Source organism: Triticum urartu, chromosome 7A (genome assembly GCF_056163025.1).
Source record: "Triticum urartu cultivar PI428250 chromosome 7A, HENAU_Tu73, whole genome shotgun sequence".
Taxonomy (NCBI): Eukaryota; Viridiplantae; Streptophyta; class Magnoliopsida; order Poales; family Poaceae; genus Triticum; species Triticum urartu.
Window position 1 is genome coordinate 681,631,587 of NC_141879.1, and position 19,963 is coordinate 681,651,549.

General features: G+C 45.1%; 1 non-coding gene across 1 annotated transcript; it reads left to right on the forward strand.

The window, feature by feature from the left end:
• Positions 1–2,600: 2,600 nt before the first annotated feature.
• Positions 2,601–2,673, forward strand: TRNAF-GAA (transfer RNA phenylalanine (anticodon GAA)). Its single transcript has one exon. It is a non-coding gene; the product is annotated as a tRNA-Phe (tRNA).
• Positions 2,674–19,963: the final 17,290 nt, after the last annotated feature.

The following is a 19,963-nucleotide window of genomic DNA, read 5'->3' on the forward strand; positions in this document are numbered from 1 at the left end:
ACTACAGAAACAGACGCAACTAGCATGCACCCGATGACTGAATCACTCAGTCCATGCCGATCAACTAACCTATCTTTTAGCTAGCTCACCAACGAACCTATGCATGCAGCTAACGACTAACTCACCCAATTGTCTTGGTCATCCAGAGTGGTCTCCAGCTCCTCGTGCGACTGCCGCATCACACGACGATGCCGTATCACACAGCACGGCAGCCTCTCGCCGCCATCAGCATCCCACCTTGCTTGCCGCATCGCATGGCAGCCCGACATCTCGCCTTCTCTGTGCACTCAACTAAAGTCTTGATGACTAGCTACTCCCTAGATCACCTAAGTTACATGTATGACGAAAAACCAAACTAAAATGCTGATACAATAATATCAAGATTAGTCCTAACAGAGAGAACACAAGGATGGAGCGGTGGGAGGGTGGGGCGGCAGGGAGGGCGCAGGTTATAGGCGGCAGTTGGGCGGCGCTGCCCGGTGAAGTGGCGGCGTTCGGTGGTGAAGCAGCCCCGGGGTAGGCGAGGGGCGTGCTCAGCGGGTGGCGCCGGAGCCCAGTGGATCGGCGGGCGGCGGAGGCCCGCCCGTCCTGGCGTCCGTTGGGGGGGGGGGGGGGGGGGGGGCGCCCGGAGGAGCAGGCGAAAAAGATCATGGTGTGGGCGTGGTGTCACGAGCAGTTTGGTTGTTTTTTTTATTCCGAAGCGGCCGGTATGATTAGCGATGGCGCGGGTGTTGCTTAATTGTTGCGTGGCTTGCTGTGTTAAACATGGAGATAATTTAGACCCTTGGATATCTCAGATAGACGGCTCTTGTTATTTGAATCTGTCTCTCTTTTCTTTTTATAATGATAGTAGATACGACCTTTTATATGGCTAGGTCAGGCCCATATGGCCAGGTCTGCTTGGACACATAGGTAGCGCCCCACCTGTCCAGCGAACCCAAGCAAGGAGAGCCTTCTATCTCTCCTCCACACAGTTTCGTTCCCTATCCCACACCAAACGAGAAACCATAGGAATCCTCCTCTCTCTCAACCCCTCAAAGAATTGTCCTCCGGCGAGCTCCACCATTCAGTCGTTGTCGTAGGTCCGATGGGGTGCATCGTTGCAAGGCATAGGCGAGGGGCGACCACCCGGGGGTGTTTTCCCAAGGCTAAGGGGCGGATGATGTAGTGAGAGCGACGCCTTCGACAAGAGTGGCCACACAAATGAAGGTAGTTGTTTCTGGAGACATGGTGGTTCTGCAAGCCAGCGACTGGTACGACACAAGCACGCGATGCAAGTTGCGACCCAACATGATGCAAGCTATGACCCTTGTGCGCTGGTGTTTCAGTGTTTTGTTATACGTATATGAACACAAATTGCATGGAAATTTAAATCATAGCAGAAGACACAGTTCCTACACAAGTCAATCGACAACTTCCTTTGGTGAACTAACCTGTAGTTGGATGGTTAGGAGGATAGTGGTATACCCAGCCCACCAAGATTCAAGTCCTAGACTTGACATTGATGCTCGCATTTTCTGAATTTATTCCTAGACTTAGCAAGCCACCTCCAATTTCAGTATGAGCATGTACCTCTTGTTAATTGACAGAGGTGTGGGCTTGCGATGGTCGCGGCGACGTGGATCTGGCTGCCGAGGGTGGCATAGGATGGTTGGTGATCCTTCTTCTCCTGGGTTCGAGGTATCGGCTGACGGTGGCTTGGACCTAGGGATCGTTCTCGGGGTGGACAAGATTTGGGCCCGAGCAGGTCAAGGCTGTGTGATTGGGCGTGGTCCAGGTGGTGTTCGCGGGTGGTTGGCTCCTCTGCTCGCGTTGCGCAGTGGCCGATAGTGGAGGTTGCGGTTGGTGAATCCCTCGGGAGCTCACGCTCGAGCTTCGGGAGGAGGCGTCTCACAGGTGCAACGGCTGCCGGGAAAGAAGTAGACCCGGTTCTACCTGTGTGCCTGCACGTCGCCTGTGTCAAAAGACTTTGCTCGCCGGAATCGTGGCGCCGGCGACGGCTCGAGTACTAATATACCGCGCAAAGAGGGACGAGAGTGAGTTGGAGCGCGTCATTCTCTGCCTAGTTCCTTTCTTTTTCCTTTTTCTTGCGGTGATTCTCGGGCTAGTTCTTGGTGGTTAATGCTGCAAAGCCTTTAATTTCCTCCAAAAGAAAATTTGGAGGTTAATTAAACAATTTGCTAATGAGGCAACGGGACCACTCCGTAGTATGTATTACTGCCTAAACCGCGTGTGTTCTGACGATTGTTCCACAGATCATAGATTTCCTTCTTCCATGTCAAAAAAGACATTGTCTGGTCGCTGCTACGGTTCCATGGGACGCGTAGTACAGATGTTCCAAGACAAAAAAGACATTGTCTGGTCGCTGCTACGGTTTTTATGTATGTATTGCGTGCAAATAAATACATGTCGAGAAGTCTATGCTAAGGTTCCAAGGGACGCGTAGTACAGATGTACATTGGCTGGTCGCTGCTACGTGGAGATTATGGGGTCTGCATGAGCAACAAAATTTGAAGAGCGTAAATGTAAGTACGAAGGCAAATATGAAGTGAGTCAGAATCATAAAATAAATACTTAGGACTAACAAAAAAATACATGAAGCGGGGATAGCTCAGTTGCGAGAGCGTCAGACTGAAGATCTGAAGGTCGCGTGTTCGATCCACGCTCACCGCAATCTCTTTTTCTTCTGCCTCCCTTATCTCGTCATTTGCAGGTTTTTCTTTCCATCGTCACATTTGGTTTTTTTTCTTATCTTCTTTCCACATTATTTGCTGGATTTTCAAATATAGTTGGAATAATTATTCACATATCCCAACAATTCAACCATTCTCCACCGTTTTGTTGTCATTTTTTTAAGTCATCAAGATGGTTTAACTTCAGCATGATATTGGTGTAACTTGATCTCATCTTGAGGAGATATTGACTAGGATGCTTAGGTGAAATACACTAACAGATAATAACCCCAAACCCCCAAGCCACACAATTTTTTTTATTTTATTCACTTAATTTTCAAAGATATTATGTTTGAGGATGTATTCAAACAATACTTCCAAACACCTCAATTGTCATTAAACATGAGAGTCGTTACAGTTTGGACTCAAGATACATCACAAATTTTAGACTGTCAAAGTAAATATCCCTTGTTTTGATCCATGCCCACATGTTGCTTTTGTCATTGTTAACAATGGTTTCTTCAATTTAATCTCCTATTCGTAAATATCATGTTTGAAGATATATCCAAATATTTTCAAACACTTCAATCTCAAATATCATGTTTGACGGGGTGGTCCCACCAACCAGCCACTCTGCCCCCCTCCGAACCATTTTTAAGTGAAGGCGGATTCCTTGTTTACGTCGAAAGACGTTAGCCCATGGAGATTCCGGAAAATCCAATTTAAAGATATTTTAATCCACTTTGACCATCCATTGCTCCTAAACTACAAGTCCAAATGAGCTGATTCTTTTTGCATTATTTTTCTTGCGACCTCCTTTATTTTCTGGTAGAGTTTTGCAATTTTATTTGCTGTCTAAGATTTCTAGACAAAGAATTTTCTTAATGTGGTTATTTATTTTGCTTGTTAATATTGTTTTCTAGAGTGTTAGCAATGTTTGATAACGACCAGGAGTATTTGCAACACTCGCTTGGAGCAAGGCGAGCCACAACCTCCACTTGCATAATTGCAATGCAATTCCATGATTTAATATAATAAAACTTGATTTAGTTTGAATTACTTGATGATGATTTATTCATGGCATTCTTGGAGGAGTTATTAGAATTATCTACTGCCATGTTATTGCTTGGATTTCTTGTGACTAGTAGTTTGCAAGTTGGATATTGGCATGTTACCATCGGATTAGTAGGGTCATTAGCTATATTTTCATATGATCATATTTGATATTATTGCTTATGGAGTAAGTGGAAATGATATGATTACATTTTTCATTGGATTATTGGTTGGATATTGCTATGACTTGGAACACATGCTGATAAGTGACATTAGATTAACATTTTGTCAGAGATACCTTGGGGATAAATTCTGTCATTCGTGGTGTTTGGCCTCTATCATGGTTCACAAGTCTCACGCATTTCAATAAAAAATGTACGTTGATTTATCAATAAAATAGGAGTTATATGTCACAAAAACTATACCATTGAAAACTTATTTAGAATGTGGATCTAACGTTTTGTTTTTGTGACATATAACTAATATTTCGTTGAATAAATTAATTTTCAATGTTTATATTGAAATATGTGTGAGACTTATAAATCATGATGGAGTAGTAAATGTTTCCACACCCGGAGACTTTCCCGTTCGATTGACCAGAAATCCTACAATACTTTGTATGTACCCATGGCGAGACACCTTACACCCGCCCAAACGCAGGCTTGAGGGCATCTCCAATGGCGACCAGCAAATTTCCTCCCGCATCCATCCACGGACACAGAAGCGGGAGGCCGCCATCCAACCATAGCCGCATACATTGCAAACACTTTTTCAACAAAACTGGATGAAATTCATGCAAACATGGGTGGATTTCATATAAACATGACGGATTTCATACAAACCGGACGAAAACAGTTATATTTTGGACATACAGTCGCTAGGAGCTCCACTCCCACGACATGGAAACACTACACTAGTTTACGGCCAGACACAGCGGATCCCTTTGTCTTCCCCATGTCCAACAGCCCGCTCCCCTGACTGCCGGGAGCCCCGGAGGTATATTCTTCCCTATGTCCGGCTACACCGCTCATCGGAGTGGCAAAGAGGGTTCTTCAGCTGGAGGGGAAGGGGAGCTCCGCTTTCGTGGAGCCCAGGTGGGGCCGATGATGGTCTGAGATAAAGAAGAATCGGACAGGTCACCGGCTATACAAGCCGGCGACGTGCCAGCGGTGGCCTTCCTGGGACCCAAGCAGTGGTAGCCTCCTGTGTTCTAGTTTACCTCAATGTTGGTGGCGGACACGGACGCGCCATCCACCGACTCGTCGATCTCCGTGCAGCCGGCTTCTTTCTCTGCCGGCAGGGAGTGGCTACGCGCGCGTTGATGGCGGATGGCGCAGTTGTAGGCATGGGAGGGGCAACATAGGCACGGGAGGCGCGGTACGACACGGCGTCGCCACGGCTGCGACGATGCCTGTGTCGTCCTGGAGCAAATGGCCGCTCCCCCATGAGCTGGCTTGGAGTGGTGAGGTGGTGAACCACGCGCTGTCTTGGGGTGGCAACTTGCTCCGTCAGGCCAGGCGAGAGAGGTGGAGCAGCGAGCTGCCTCACTCATATTCAGCGGGCTCGGGAGGACACCGAGCTGGCTTTTATGCCGGAGAACTGCTCTTCCTGCTCATTAGATGGCATCAGAAGGGTGGAGAAAATTGTGGAAGGATGAGACGGGAAGTGGCGGGGTGGTGCGATTCTTGCCCAGCGTCTGGCGTTGTTTAAATAGAGGGCAGATGGGAGGAGCTTGCCCGACGTTGCGTTTAATGTCGGCTCGCTCATGAACGAACGTCTGGCTAGAGTAGGTTCCTCAGCTTTCACACGGGTTTCATGGCGGCCTTTGAATGCGGCGAGGAGGCGTGTTCAGCCAGGCATGCAGCGGGTGGTGCACCGCTTCAATATGTGGAGTGGCGCGCTCTACAGTGGCATGAATGTGGGCAGTTGGCACCGGGCGGGAAGCGCACGAGATTGGGAAGGTGTTTTGGGTGGGCCAGGGCGGTCAGAAGCGGGCGTGGGAGCGGTCCGGACTCCCGCAAAGCCCCCTGATACGTCTCCAATGTATCTATAATTTTTGATTGCTCCATGCTATATTATCTACTGTTTTGAATGTTTATGGCTTTATTATACACTTTTACATCATTTTTGGGACTAACCTATTAACCCAGAGCCCAGTGCCAGTTTCTGTTTTTACCCTGTTTTACGGTTTCGAAGAAAAGGAAAATCAAACGGAGTCCAATTGACCTGAAACTTCACGGAACTCATTTTTGGAAGGAAAGAAGCCCAAAAGACTTGGAGTGCACGTCGGGGGATCTGTGAGGAGGCCATGAGGCAGGGGGGCACGCCCACCCCCCTAGGCGCGCCCTCCACCCTCATAGGCCCCTCGTGGCCCCCCTGACGTACTTTTTCCGCCTATATATCTCCATATACCCTAAAAACATCCGAACGCAAGATAGATTGGGAGTTCCGCCGCCAGAAGCCTCCGTAGCCACCAAAAGTCAATCGGGACCCTGTTCCGGCACCCTGCCAGAGGGGGGGGGAACCCTCACCGGTGGCCATCTTCATCATCCCGGCGCTCTCCATGACGAGGAGGGAGTAGTTCTCCCTCGGGTCTGAGGGTATCTACCAGTACCTATGTGTTTGATCTCTCTCTCTCTCTCTCGTGTTCTTGAGATGATACGATCTTGATGTATCACGAGCTTTGCTATTATATTTGGATCCTATGATGTTTCTTCCCCCCTCTTCTCTCTTGTAATGAATCGAGTTTCCCCTTTGAAGTAATCTTATCGGATTGAGTCTTTAAAGACTTGAGAACAATTGATGTATGTCTTGCCGTGGATATCTGTGGTGACAATGGGATACCACGTGCCACTTGATGTATGTTAAGGTGACCAACTTGCGGGTTCTGCCCATGAAGCTATGCATAGGGGTTGGCACACGTTTTCGTCGTGATTCACCGGTAGAACTTTGGGGCACTCTTTGAGGTCCTTTGTGTTGGTTGAATAGATGAATCTGAGATTGTGTGACGCATATCGTATAATCATACCCACGGATACTTGAGGTGACATTGGAGTATCTAGGTGACATTAGGGTTTTGGTTGATTTGTGTCTTAAGGTGTTATTCTAGTACGAACTCTAGGGCTGTTTGTGACACCTATAGGAATAGCCCAACGGATTGATTGGAAAGAATAACTTTGAGGTGGTTTCGTACCCTACCATAATCTCTGTTGGAAATATGCCCTAGAGGCAATAATAAATTGATTATTATTATATTTCCTTGTTCATGATAATCGTTTATTATCCATGCTAGAATTGTATTGATAGGAAACTCAGATACATGTGTGGATACATAGACAACACCATGTCCCTAGTAAGCCTCTAGTTGACTAGCTCGTTGATCAATAGATGGTTACGGTTTCCTGACCATGGACATTGGATGTCGTTGATGACGGGATCACATCATTAGGAGAATGATGTGATGGACAAGACCCAATCCTAAGCCTAGCACAAGATCATGTAGTTCGTTTGCTAAAGCTTTTCTAATGTCAAGTATCATTTCCTTAGACCATGAGATTGTGCAACTCCCGGATACCGTAGGAGTGCTTTGGGTGTGCCAAACGTCACAACGTAACTGGGTGGCTATAAAGGTACACTACAGGTATCTCTGAAAGTGTCTGTTGGGTTGGCACGAATCGAGACGGGGATTTGTCACTCCGTGTGACGGAGAGGTATCTCTGGGCCCACTCGGTAGGACATCATCATAATGTGCACAATGTGATCAAGGAGTTGATCACGGGATGATGTGTTACGGAACGAGTAAAGAGACTTGCCGGTAACGAGATTGAACAAGGTATCGGGATACCGACGATCGAATCTCGGGCAAGTATCGTACCACTAGACAAAGGGAATTGTATACGGGATTGATTAAGTCCTTGACATCATGGTTCATCCGATGAGATCATCTTGGAACATGTGGGAGCCAACATGGGTATCCAGATCCCGCTGTTGGTTATTGACCGGAGAGTTATCTCGGTCATGTCTGCATGGTTCCCGAACCCGTAGGGTCTACACACTTAAGGTTCGATGACACTATGGTTATAAGGAATAGATATACGTGGTTACCGAATGTTGTTCGGAGTCCCGGATGAGATCACGGACGTCACAAGGAGTTTCGGAATGGTCCGGAGGTAAAGATTTATATATGGAAGTCCTGTTTTGGTCACCGGAAAAGTTTCGGGTTTTACCGGTAGTGTACCGGGACCACCGGAGGGGTCCAGGGGTCCACCAGCCCCGGAGGGCTGCATGGGCCAAGTGTGGGAGGGGACCAGCCCCAGGTAGGCTGGTGCGCCCCCCACCAAGGCCCAAGGCGCCTCCAAGAGGGAAGGGGGGCAAACCCTCGGGCAGATGGGCCCTAAGGCCCACCCCAGGTGCGCCTCCCCCTCTCCCCCTTGTGGCCGCCACCCAGATGGGATCTGGGGGGCTGCCGCCACCCCTAGGGAGGGAACCCTAGGTGGGGGCGCAGCCCCTCCCCTCCCCCTATATATACTTGAGGTTTGGGCTGCCCAACATACACGAGTTCCTCTCCTTCTTGGCGCAGCCCTACCCCTCTCCCTCCTCGTCTCTTGCGGTGCTTGGCGAAGCCCTGCTGGAGTACCACGCTCCTCCATCACCACCACGCCGTTGTGCTGCTGCTGGATGGAGTCTTCCTCAACCTCTCCCTCTCTCCTTGCTGGATCAAGGCATAGGAGACGTCACCGGGCTGTAGGTGTGTTGAACACGGAGGTGCCGTCCGTTCGGCACTAGGATCATCGGTGATTTGGATCACGACGAGTACGACTCGATCAACCCCGTTCTCTTGAACGCTTTCGCGTAGCGATCTACAAGGGTATGTAGATGCACTCTCCTTCCCTTCGTTGCTGGTTTCTCCATAGATAGATCTTGGTGACACGTAGGAAATTTTTTGAATTTCTGCTACGTTACCCAACAATCTCTTCATTCGTTCTCCGCTATTAGTGACTTTAGAGTGACTCTTTGTTGCATGTTGAGGGATAGTTATGTGATCCAATTATGTTATCATTGTTGAGGGAACTTACATTAGTGAAAGTATGAACCCTAGGCCTTGTTTCAACACATTGCAATACCGTTTACGCTCACTTTTATCACTTGCTACCTTGCTATTTTTATTATTTCAGATTACAAAAACTATTATCTACTATCCATATTGCACTTGTATCACCATCTCTTCGCCGAACTAGTGCACCTATACAATTTACCATTGTATTAGATGTGTTGGGGACACAAGAGACTCTTTGTTATTTGGTTGCAGGGTTGCTTGAGAGAGACCATCTTCATCCTACGCCTCCTACGGATTGATAAACCTTAGGTCATCCACTTGAGGGAAATTTGCTACTGTCCTACAAACCTTTGCACTTGGAGGCCCAACAACGTCTACAAGAAGAAGGTTGTGTAGTAGACATCGAGTTCTTTTCTGGCGTCTTGCCGGGGAGGTGAGTGCTTGAAGGTATATCTTTAGATTTTGCAATCGAGTCTTTTAGTTTCTTGTTTTTATCACTAGTTTAGTTTATAAAATAAAGCTATAAAAATGGAATTAAGTTTGTCTCATACGCTTCACCTTTTTAATATCTTTCGTGAGTATGATGGAAAGGATAATTGTACTCAAGTGCTAGAAGAAGAAATCTATAAAATGTTTGGCACTAAATCTTTGAATGATGAGCATGATTGCAATGTTGTTAGTATGAATTCCTCGAGTATCCATGATGCTAATGATATGCAAAGCCACAAGCTTGGGGAAGCTATGTTTGATGAAGATGATATTTTTTGTCCCCCATGTTTTGATGAGCAAATTTACTATGATAAAAGCATGCCTCCTATCTATGATGATTATTGTGATGACACGTATGCTTTAAAGAATAATGATAACCATGAAACTTGTCATCTTGATCTTAATTTTCAATCACATGATAGTTATTTTGTTGAGTTTGCTCCCACTATTCTTCATGAGAAGAATTTTGCTTGTGTGGAGAGTAGTAAATTTTCTATGCTTGTAGATCATGAAAAGAATGCTTTAGGTGCTGGTTATATTGTTGCAGGCCCGTATCTTGGCATGTGCAGCTGGAGCGGTTGCACAGGGCCTCCAAATTCCAGGGGGCCCCAAATTAGAGATTAGTATTATTACTGGTCAAGAGATTAGGTACTAATGGGCCTTTAAGAGCAACATAAATGAAAAGGACTCACCCTAAAATCCAAGGACTACATTGGAAACTGTAACACCCTCGATGCGACTATATATCCCACGTGTCGAGGCACGACTTAGAGGCATAATCGCATTGAAGGCATATGTCGCAAGTTAGGCAATCTTCACAACATCCCATGTAATATAGATAATAAAAGGGGAGATAACATAGTTGGCTTACACTCGCCACGTCAATCAAGGTACATAAATAACATTACATCATTCAAACATTCATGACCCGACTACGGCGCCAAAATAAAAGATAACCCAACATGCGACACGGTCCAGATCACCCCCAACTGGGCACCACTACTGATCATCAGGAAAGGAAACATAGTATCGTTGAGAGTCCTCGTCGAACTCCCACTTGAGCTTGAGCGCGTCACCTGGAGCGGAATCATCAGGCCCTGCATCTGGTGTAATAGTAATCTGTGAGCCACAGGGACTCAGCAATCTCGCACCCTCGCGATCAAGACTATTTAAGCTTATAGGTAAGGCAAGGTAAATATGTGGAGCTGCAGCAAGCGACTAGCAAATATGGTGGCTATCCTGTTCGCAAAAGAGAGTGAGAAGAGGAGGCAAAGCGCGAGCGAGAAACTAGAGAGCAACCTGCGCAAGCATTACTCCAACACCGTGTCCACTTCCCTGACTCCGCCGAGAAGAGGCCATCACGGTAACACACACTGTTGATTCATTTTAATTAAGTTAAGGTTCAAGTTATCTACAACCGGACATCAACAAATTCCCATCTGCCCATAACCGCGGGCATGGCTTTCGAAAGTTCAAATCCCTACAGGGGAGTCCCAACTTAGCCCATGACAAGCTCTCACGGTCAACGAAGGAATAGACCTCCTCCCAAGACGTTCCGATCAGACTCGGTATCTCGGTTCTTCAAGACACTTCGACAGGTTAAAACTAATCCAGCAACACCGCCCGAATGTGCCGACAAATCCCGATAGGAGCTGCACATATCTCTTTCTCAGGGCACACTCAGATTGTCTTAGGTACGGGTAGGCCAGCCCAGAGTTGCCCCTGGTGGCCACCGACAGCTGACAGGTGGACCAACACTAAGAGGAGCACTGGCCCGGGGGGGGGGGGGAGGTTAAAATAAGATGACCCTCGGGCTCCGGAAACCCAAGGGAAAAAGAGGCTAGGTGGCAAATGGTAAAACCAAGGTTGGGCATTGCTGGAAAAGCTTTAATCAAGGCGAACTATCAAGGGGTTCCCATTATAACCCAACCACGTAAGGAACGCAAAAATCCAGGAACATAACACCGATATGACGGAAACTAGGGCGGCAAGAGTGGAACAAAACACTAGGCGAGAGGCCGAGCCTTACACCCTTTACCAAGTATATAGATGCATTAAGATAACAAGATAATATAATGATATCCCAACAAGTAAACAAATGTTCCAACAAGGAACGGTCTCCAATCTTCACCTGCAACTAGCAACGCTATAAGAGGGGCTGAGCAAAGCGGTAACATAGCCAATCAACGGTTTGCTAGGACATGGTGGGTTAGAGGTTTGACATGGCAATTTGGGAGGCTTGAAAGCAAGTGGTAGGCATCGTAGCATTGGCATAGCAAAAGAGCGAGCAATCTAGCAAAGCAAAGATAGTAGTGATTTCGAGGGTATGATCATCTTGCCTGCAAAGTTGTCAGAGTTGACTGGATCCTCGAAAGCAAACTCAACGGGCTCCTCATTAGCGAACTCGTCTCCCGGCTCTACCCAAACAAGACAAACAAGCAACAAGGACACAATCAACCACGTGCAAGGATCAAACAATATGATGCAAGGATGGTATGCTATGCGGGATGCGATGCGGGATGCATATTCAAGATTTGACAAGGGATGCATGAATATGGCCTCAACTTGGGAATCCAAGTGTGCCACTGGAAAGATGAGATGAAATCGCTTGAAAACGATATAAAGAACGCCGGAATCGGAGTTACGGTTTGGAAATGGCAAGCAATTCAAATATGACCACGGTCTGCGATTTACAGCAAGTAGCCATCTAAATGCAAAGAGATGAACAAGCTACAGCACCCAAACATGACAACAAAATACATGGCAGGGATGCATTCATGATGCTTAACAAAAGTCTAGCACTGAGCTACGGCCAATTCATCCAATAACAGGTTCAAACAAGCATGGCAAAATGCATATGGCAAGCAGATTTCAGACTTAGTGAAATTAACACTTGTGTGGAATTTCAGATCAGGTAGCACACTTCGGAGTAACAAAACTACATGCTACAGGACCTGAACATGGCAAAGTAAAGCATGGCATGGAGCTACTCAAAGAGCTTAACAAAAGCCCCTTAGTAACCTTGAGCCAAAAGGGATCAGAAAATACAATTGCAAGCATGTGAACATGGCAAAAACATAATCAGTTCTCAAACTTAGTGAAAACTGGAGCATGCTGAAAACAGATATTAAGTAGGCATGTTTACGAGCTAGATGCACTCACTATGGAGCAAGTCATGATAATCTCAGCATACACCCATCAAGAATACACAAAATACAATCTAGAAATGGCAAGAACAATAACATAGCATGCACGGATCAACTACAACATCCACGGCAAAATCGCTAACAAGTAGACAATCTGCCCAGATTCACGAAGTAGCAAAAGTAGAGCTCGATTGACTCAAGTTAGGGTGCTCCATAATTTCAAACAAAGACATGGATGGATATAACACTACAAGATCAACAAAACATCCTTACTGATCATCCTCAAAAGAGGCACGTATCACTAGGAAACAACATGAACATATGGCAACATGAGATAAACAGATCAAGGACTTAGTGGAAATGCGAAGTCCCTGAAATCAGAATTACCAAGTGCCTCACTTCGCAAGCTTGTGCTAGTCACCACAAACATCACAAAAATACATGGGTTGCACCTCTGGAAAGATGGCAAAATCCTTAACAAAACATATGTAGAGCTCATGGGCATATCATGCACACAATAACCATGGCAAAAATGACAAATATCTAAATGGAGTAGTAGATCTGACAATTATCTCAAGTAGCACTCTTCTAACAGCATTTTGGGCATCAAGATGAACTCAAATGAAAATGATGCAGTGGAGTGAAATGATGTGCTCTCTGAGACGAACATTTTGATATGCTATATGCCCAAAACGGAGCTACGGATGCAAAGTTACGATGCGATGAACAGGAGCATATGAACTGCAGACTTAGGAAAAAAACAAGGGGTCCACCCTATTGTTTTTCAGATCTGGATCGGATCTCGCCGGAGCACGCAAAATGAGGATCGCCGAGGATGGAGTTGGAGGACGCCGGAGCTCGTCGGGGAAGCGGGGGCCGGCCGGATCTCGCCGGATCCGGGCCGGGGCGGCGCTAGGGCCACGGCGGCGGTGAGAGGCGCCGACGGGGGCGCGCTGCGGCGCGGCGGCGGCGGCCGGAGCGAGCCGGGAGGCGGCGGCCGGAGCGGGGGCCGAGCGAGGCGGTGGCGTCGGCGGGGCCTGCCGGCATCGGGGAAGGCAGGCGCGGGCGGCGGACGGCAACGAGCGGCGGGGCGCGACGATGTGGGCCGGGAGGGCTCTCCCCGGGCCCAGGCGGGCCCGCGCGGCGGCGAAGTGGGCACCGGGCGGCGGCGTATCAGGTGGCGACACGTGGCGGCGGCGGGGTGGAACTGGACATGTCCGTCGGCGGTTTTTTTGTCCGGAGGCGGCGGATGGAATGGATCTAGGGTTTCGGGGGGAAGGAGAAGGAGAATTTCGGAGGGGTCTTTATATAGGCATAGAGGGAGCTAGGAGTGTCCAAATGAGGTGCGGTTTTTGGCCACGCGATCATGATCGAACGCTCTAGATGATGGAGAGGGTTTTGGGCCAACTTGGAGGGGTGTTGGGCTGCAACACACACGAGGCCTTTTCGGTCCCTCGGTTAACCGTTGGAGTATCAAACGAAGTCCAAATGGTATGAAACTTGACAGGCGGTCTACCGGTAGTAAATCAAGGCCGCTTGGCAAGTCTTGGTCCAATCCGGAAATGTTTAATCCCCATACACGAAAGAAAGGTAGAAATGACCACCGGAGGAGAACAAAGCGCCGGAATCTAAAACGGACAACGGGGAAAAAGCTCGAATGCATGAGATGAACACGTATGCAAATGCAATGCACATGGTGACATGAAATGAGATGCATGACAACGATAACAACACACGGAGACAAAGACCCGAACCCGAGAAAATAAAAGAACTTAAAGCCGGAAACGGCAAGAGTTGGAATACATATTGGGAAAGTCATATCCGGGGTGTTACAAAAACCCTTCAGGCCAATCTCACGTATCTTTCTCTCTCTCTCTCTCCCTCCCTCCCTCCCTCCCTCTGCATGTGATGCCATATATGGTATCCATCCTTTCACCCCTCTAAATAGATTTGACTCTGATAATATTTTAATTTATATTTTTTAAATAAAGGCCCTAATTTTCATTTTGCACGGGGCCCCGAATTTTAAAGGTACGTACCTGTATTGTTGAATTCATTCATGATGCTACTAAAAATTATTATGAGGGAGGAATATATGCTTGTAGGAATTGCAATAATATCAAGTTTCCTCTCTATGTGCTTAAAATCTTAAAGTTATGCTTGATTTACATTCCTATGCAAGTTGATTCTCGTTCCCACAAGTTGTTTGCTCAAAAAATCCCTATGCATAGGAAGTGGGTTAGACTTAAATGCGCTAGTCATATTCTTCATGATGCTCTCTTTACGTTACAATTCTTATCTTTTATGTGAGCATCATTGAAATCATCATGCCTAGCTAGGGGCATTAAACGATAGCGCTTGTTGGGTGGCAACTCAATTTTATTTTAGTTCATTGATTTTTGCTCCTGTTTTAGTAATAAGTAATTCATCTAGCCTCTGTTTATATGTGGTTTTATGTGTTTAATTAGTGTTTGTGCCAAGTAGAACCTTTGGGAAGACTTGGGGAGAGTCTTGTTGATCTTGCTGTAAAAAACAGAAACTTTAGCGCTCACGAGAACTGCTGTCATTTTTATTTTGAAAGTGCTAATTAGTTAATTCTTTTTTCAGATGATTAATATATAAATTCCTCACGTCCAGAAATTTATTTTAGAATTTTTGGGGTTCCAAATCTTGCGCTAGCTACAGATTACTACAGACTGTTCTGTTTTTGACAGATTCTGTTTTTCATGTGTTGTTTACTTATTTTGATGAATCTATGGCTAGTAAAATAGTTTATAAACCATAGAGAAATTGTAATACAGTAGGTTTGACACCAATATAAATAAAGAATGAGTTCATTACAGTACCTTGAAGTGGTGATTCATTTTCATATACTAACGGAGCTTACGAGTTTTCTGTTACGTTTTTTGTTGTGAAGTTTTCAAGTTTTGGCAAGAGACTAAGATTGGGGATGCCCAAGGCACCCCAAGGTAATATTCAAGGATAGCCAAGAGCCTAAGCTTGGGGATTCCCCGGAAGGCATCCCCTCTTTCGTCTTCGTTCATCGATAACTTTACTTGGAGCTATATTTTTATTCGCCACATGATATGTGTTTTGCTTGGAGCGTCAATTTATTTTGTTAGGATTTTCTTGCTGTTATTTATAACAATGTTTTGCATCTTTTATTTCAATAAAAGTGGCATTGATAGCCTTTACTATGCCTATGTTACAAGTATACATGTTGCTGTTTGAAAACAGAAAGTTTACCGCTGTTGCAATAATTCCCTAGAAAAGTCAGAATGTGATACAATGTTGAAACCTTTTGAATATTAATCTCTAATAAATTTACTACAATGGGAATTTTATTTCATAATTTTTGGAGCTAGGGAAGTATGGATGTTGCTGCATTCTTTACAGACTATCTTGTTTAGGCAGATTGCTGTTATGTTTGCATTGTTTGCATATGTTTGCTTCTTTAATAATTCTATTTGATGATAGGACTATTAAATATACAGAGGCATTTAGTATGCAATGTTTAATAATAATTTTAGTGATTTGCTACAGTAGAGTATTATAAGGTTAATATAGTGGTTTATACTAACTTATCTCACGAGTCCTTGTTGAGTTTTGTGTGGATGAAACTTTTGAGATTTAGGGAGAACGTGATATGGGAGGAATTAAGGAGACACAAAAGCTCAAGCTTGGGGATGCCCAAGGCACCCAAATATAATATTTTAAGAGGTCTCAAGCGTCTAAGCTTGGGGATGCCCCGGTTGGCATCCCACCTTTCTTCTTCAACAACTATCGGTTAGTATCGGTTGATCCTAAGTTTTTTCTTCTTCACATGATGTTTGCTATTCTTAGATGTCATTTTCTGTTGCTTTTCTTTCTGTTTGAATAAAATACCAAGATCTGAAATTATTAAATGTTAGAGAGTCTTCACATAGCTGCATAATTATTCGACTACTCATTGAGCTTCACTTATATCTTTTAGAGCATGGTCGTAGTTTTATTTTGAAGAAATAGATGAACTCTCATGCTTCACTTAGATTATTTTGAGAGTCTTAAATAGCATGGTAATTTGCTTAAAATCCTAATATGCTAGGTATACAAGATTAATAATAAAATTCTCTTATGAGTGTGTTGAATACTAAGAGAAGTTTGATACCTGATGATTGTTTTGAGATATGAGGATGGTAATATTAGAGTCATGTTAGTTCAGTAGTTGTGAATTTGAGAATACTTGTGTTGAAGTTTGCTATTCCCGTAGCATGCACGTATGGTGAACCGTTATGTGATGAAGTCGGAGCATGATTTATTGATTGCCTTCCTTATGAGTGGCGGTCGGGGATGAGCGATGGTCTTTTCCTACCAATCTATCCCCCTAGGAGCATGCGCATAGTACTTTGTTTCGATAACTAATAGATTTTTGCGATAAGTATGTGAGTTCTTTATGACTAATGTTGAGCCCATGGATTATACGCACTCTCACCCTTCCACCATTGCTAGCCTCTCTAGTACTGCACAACTTTCGCCGGTACCATAAACCCACCATATACCTTCCTCAAAACAGCCACCATACCTACCTATTATGGCATTTCCATAGCCATTCCGAGATATATTGCCATGCAACTTTCCACCGTTTCGTTTATTATGACACGCTCCATCATTGTCATATTGCTAGCATGATCATGTAGTTGACATTGTATTTGTGGCAAAGCCACCGTTCATAATTCTTTCATACATGTCACTCATGAGTCGTTGCACATCCCGGTACACCGCCGGAGGCATTCATATAGAGTCATATCTTGTTCTAAGTATTGAGTTGTAATTCTTGAGTTGTAAGTAAATAAAAGTGTTATGATCATCATTATTAGAGCATTGTCCCAGTGAGGAAAGGATGATGGAGACTATGATTCCCCCACAAGTCGGGATGAGACTCCGGATGAAAAATAAAAAAAAGGAGGCCAAAGAAGCCCAAATAAAAAAAAGAGGCCACAAAAAAAGAGAAGGCCCAAATAAAAAAATAAAAAATGAGAGAAAAAGAGAGAAGGAGCAATGCTACTATCCTTTTACCACACTTGTGCTTGAAAGTAGCACCATGATCTTCATGATAGAGAGTCTCCTATGTTGTCACTTTCATATACTAGTGAGTATCTTTCATTATAGAACTTGGCTTGTATATTCCAATGATGGGCTTCCTCAAAATGCCCTAGGTCTTCGTGAGCAAGCGAGTTGGATGCACACCCACTATTTTCTTTTGTTAAGCTTTCATACACTTATAGCTCTAGTGCATCCGTTGCATGGCAATCCCTACTCACTCACATTGATATCTATTGATGGGCATCTCCATAGCCCGTTGATACGCCTAGTTGATGTGAGACTATATTCTCCCTTTTTGTCTTCTCCACAACCACCATTCTATTCCACCTATAGTGCTATGTCCATGGCTCACGCTCATGTATTGCGTGAAGATTGAAAAAGTTTGAGAACATCAAAAGTATGAAACAATTGCTTGGCTTCTCATCGGGGTTGTGCATGATTTAAATATTTTGTGTGGTGAAGATAGAGCATAGCCAGACTATATGATTTTGTAGGGATAGCTTTCTTTGGCCATGTTATTTTGAGAAGACATGATTGCTTTGTTAGTATGCTTGAAGTATTATCATTTTTATGTCAATATGAACTTTTGTCTTAAATCTTATAGATCTGAATATTCATACCACAATTAAGAAGAATTACATTGAAATTATGCCAAGTAGCACTCTGCATCAAAAATTATTTCTTTTATCATTTACCTACTCGAGGACGAGCAGGAATTAAGCTTGGGGATGCTGATACGTCTCCAACGTATCTATAATTTTTGATTGCTCCATGCTATATTATCTACTGTTTTGAATGTTTATGGGCTTTATTATACACTTTTACATCATTTTTGGGACAAACCTATTAACCCAGAGCCCAGTGTCAGTTTCTGTTTTTTACCCTGTTTTAGGGTTTGGAAGAAAAGGAAAATCAAACGGAGTGCAATTGACCTGAAACTTCACGGAACTCATTTTTGGAAGGAAAGAAGCCCAGAAGACTTGGAGTGCACGTCGGGGGATCTGCGAGGAGGCCACGAGGCAGGGGGGCGCGTCCACCCCCCTGGGCGCCGCCCTCCACCCTCGTGGCCCCCCAGACGTACTTTTCCGCCTATATATCTCCATATACCCTAAAAACATCCGAATGGAAGATAGATCGGGAGTTCCACCGCTAGAAGCCTCCGTAGCCACCAAAAGTCAATCGGGACCCTGTTCCGTCACCCTGCCGGAGGGGGGGGGGAACCCTCACCGGTGGCCATCTTCATCATCCCGGCGCTCTCCATGACAAGGAGGGAGTAGTTCTCCCTCGGGGCTGAGGGTATGTACCAGTAGCTATGTTTTAATCTCTCTCTCTCTCTCGTGTTCTTGAGATGATACGATCTTGATGTATCGCGATCTTTGCTATTATATTTGGATCCTATATATGATGTTTCTTCCCCCCCTCTTCTCTCTTGTAATGAATCGAGTTTTCCCTTTGAAGTAATCTTATTGGATTGAGTCTTTAAAGACTTGAGAACACGTGATGTATGTCTTGCCGTGGATATCTGTGGTGACAATGGGATACCACGTGCCACTTGATGTATGTTAAGGTGACCAACTTGCGGGTTCCGCCCATGAACCTATGCATAGGGGTTGGCACACGTTTTCGTCGCGATTCTCCGGTAGAACTTTGGGGCACTCTTTGAGGTCCTTTGTGTTGGTTGAATAGATGAATCTGAGATTGTGTGACGCATATCGTATAATCATACCCACGGATACTTGAGGTGACATTGGAGTATCTAGGTGACATTAGGGTTTTGGTTGATTTGTGTCTTAAGGTGTTATTCTAGTACGAACTCTAGGGCTGTTTGTGACACTTATAGGAATAGCCCAACGGATTGATTGGAAAGAATAACTTTGAGGTGGTTTCGTACCCTACCATAATCTCTTCGTTCGTTCTCCGCTATTAGTGACTTTAGAGTGACTCTTGGTTGCATGTTGAGGGATAGTTATGTGATCCAATTATGTTATCATTGTTGAGGGAACTTACACTAGTGAAAGTATGAACCCTAGGCCTTGTTTCAACACATTGCAATACCGTTTACGCTCACTTTTATCACTTGCTACCTTGCTGTTTTTATTATTTCAGATTACAAAAACTATTATCTACTATCCATATTGCACTTGTATCACCATCTCTTTGCCGAACTAGTGTACCTATACAATTTACCATTGTATTAGGTGTGTTGGGGACACAAGAGACTCTTTGTTATTTGGTTGCAGGGTTGCTTGAGAGAGACCATATTTATCCTACGCCTCCTACGGATTGATAAACCTTAGGTCATCCATTTGAGGGAAATTTGCTACTGTCCTACAAACCTCTGTACTTGGAGGCCCAACAACGTCTACAAGAAAAAGGTTGTGTAGTAGACATCACCCCCTCCCCCAACACCCCCATGTTTGTCTCCAATTTGCGGGAGAAAGTATACATCTGGACCGCGCCTCGTA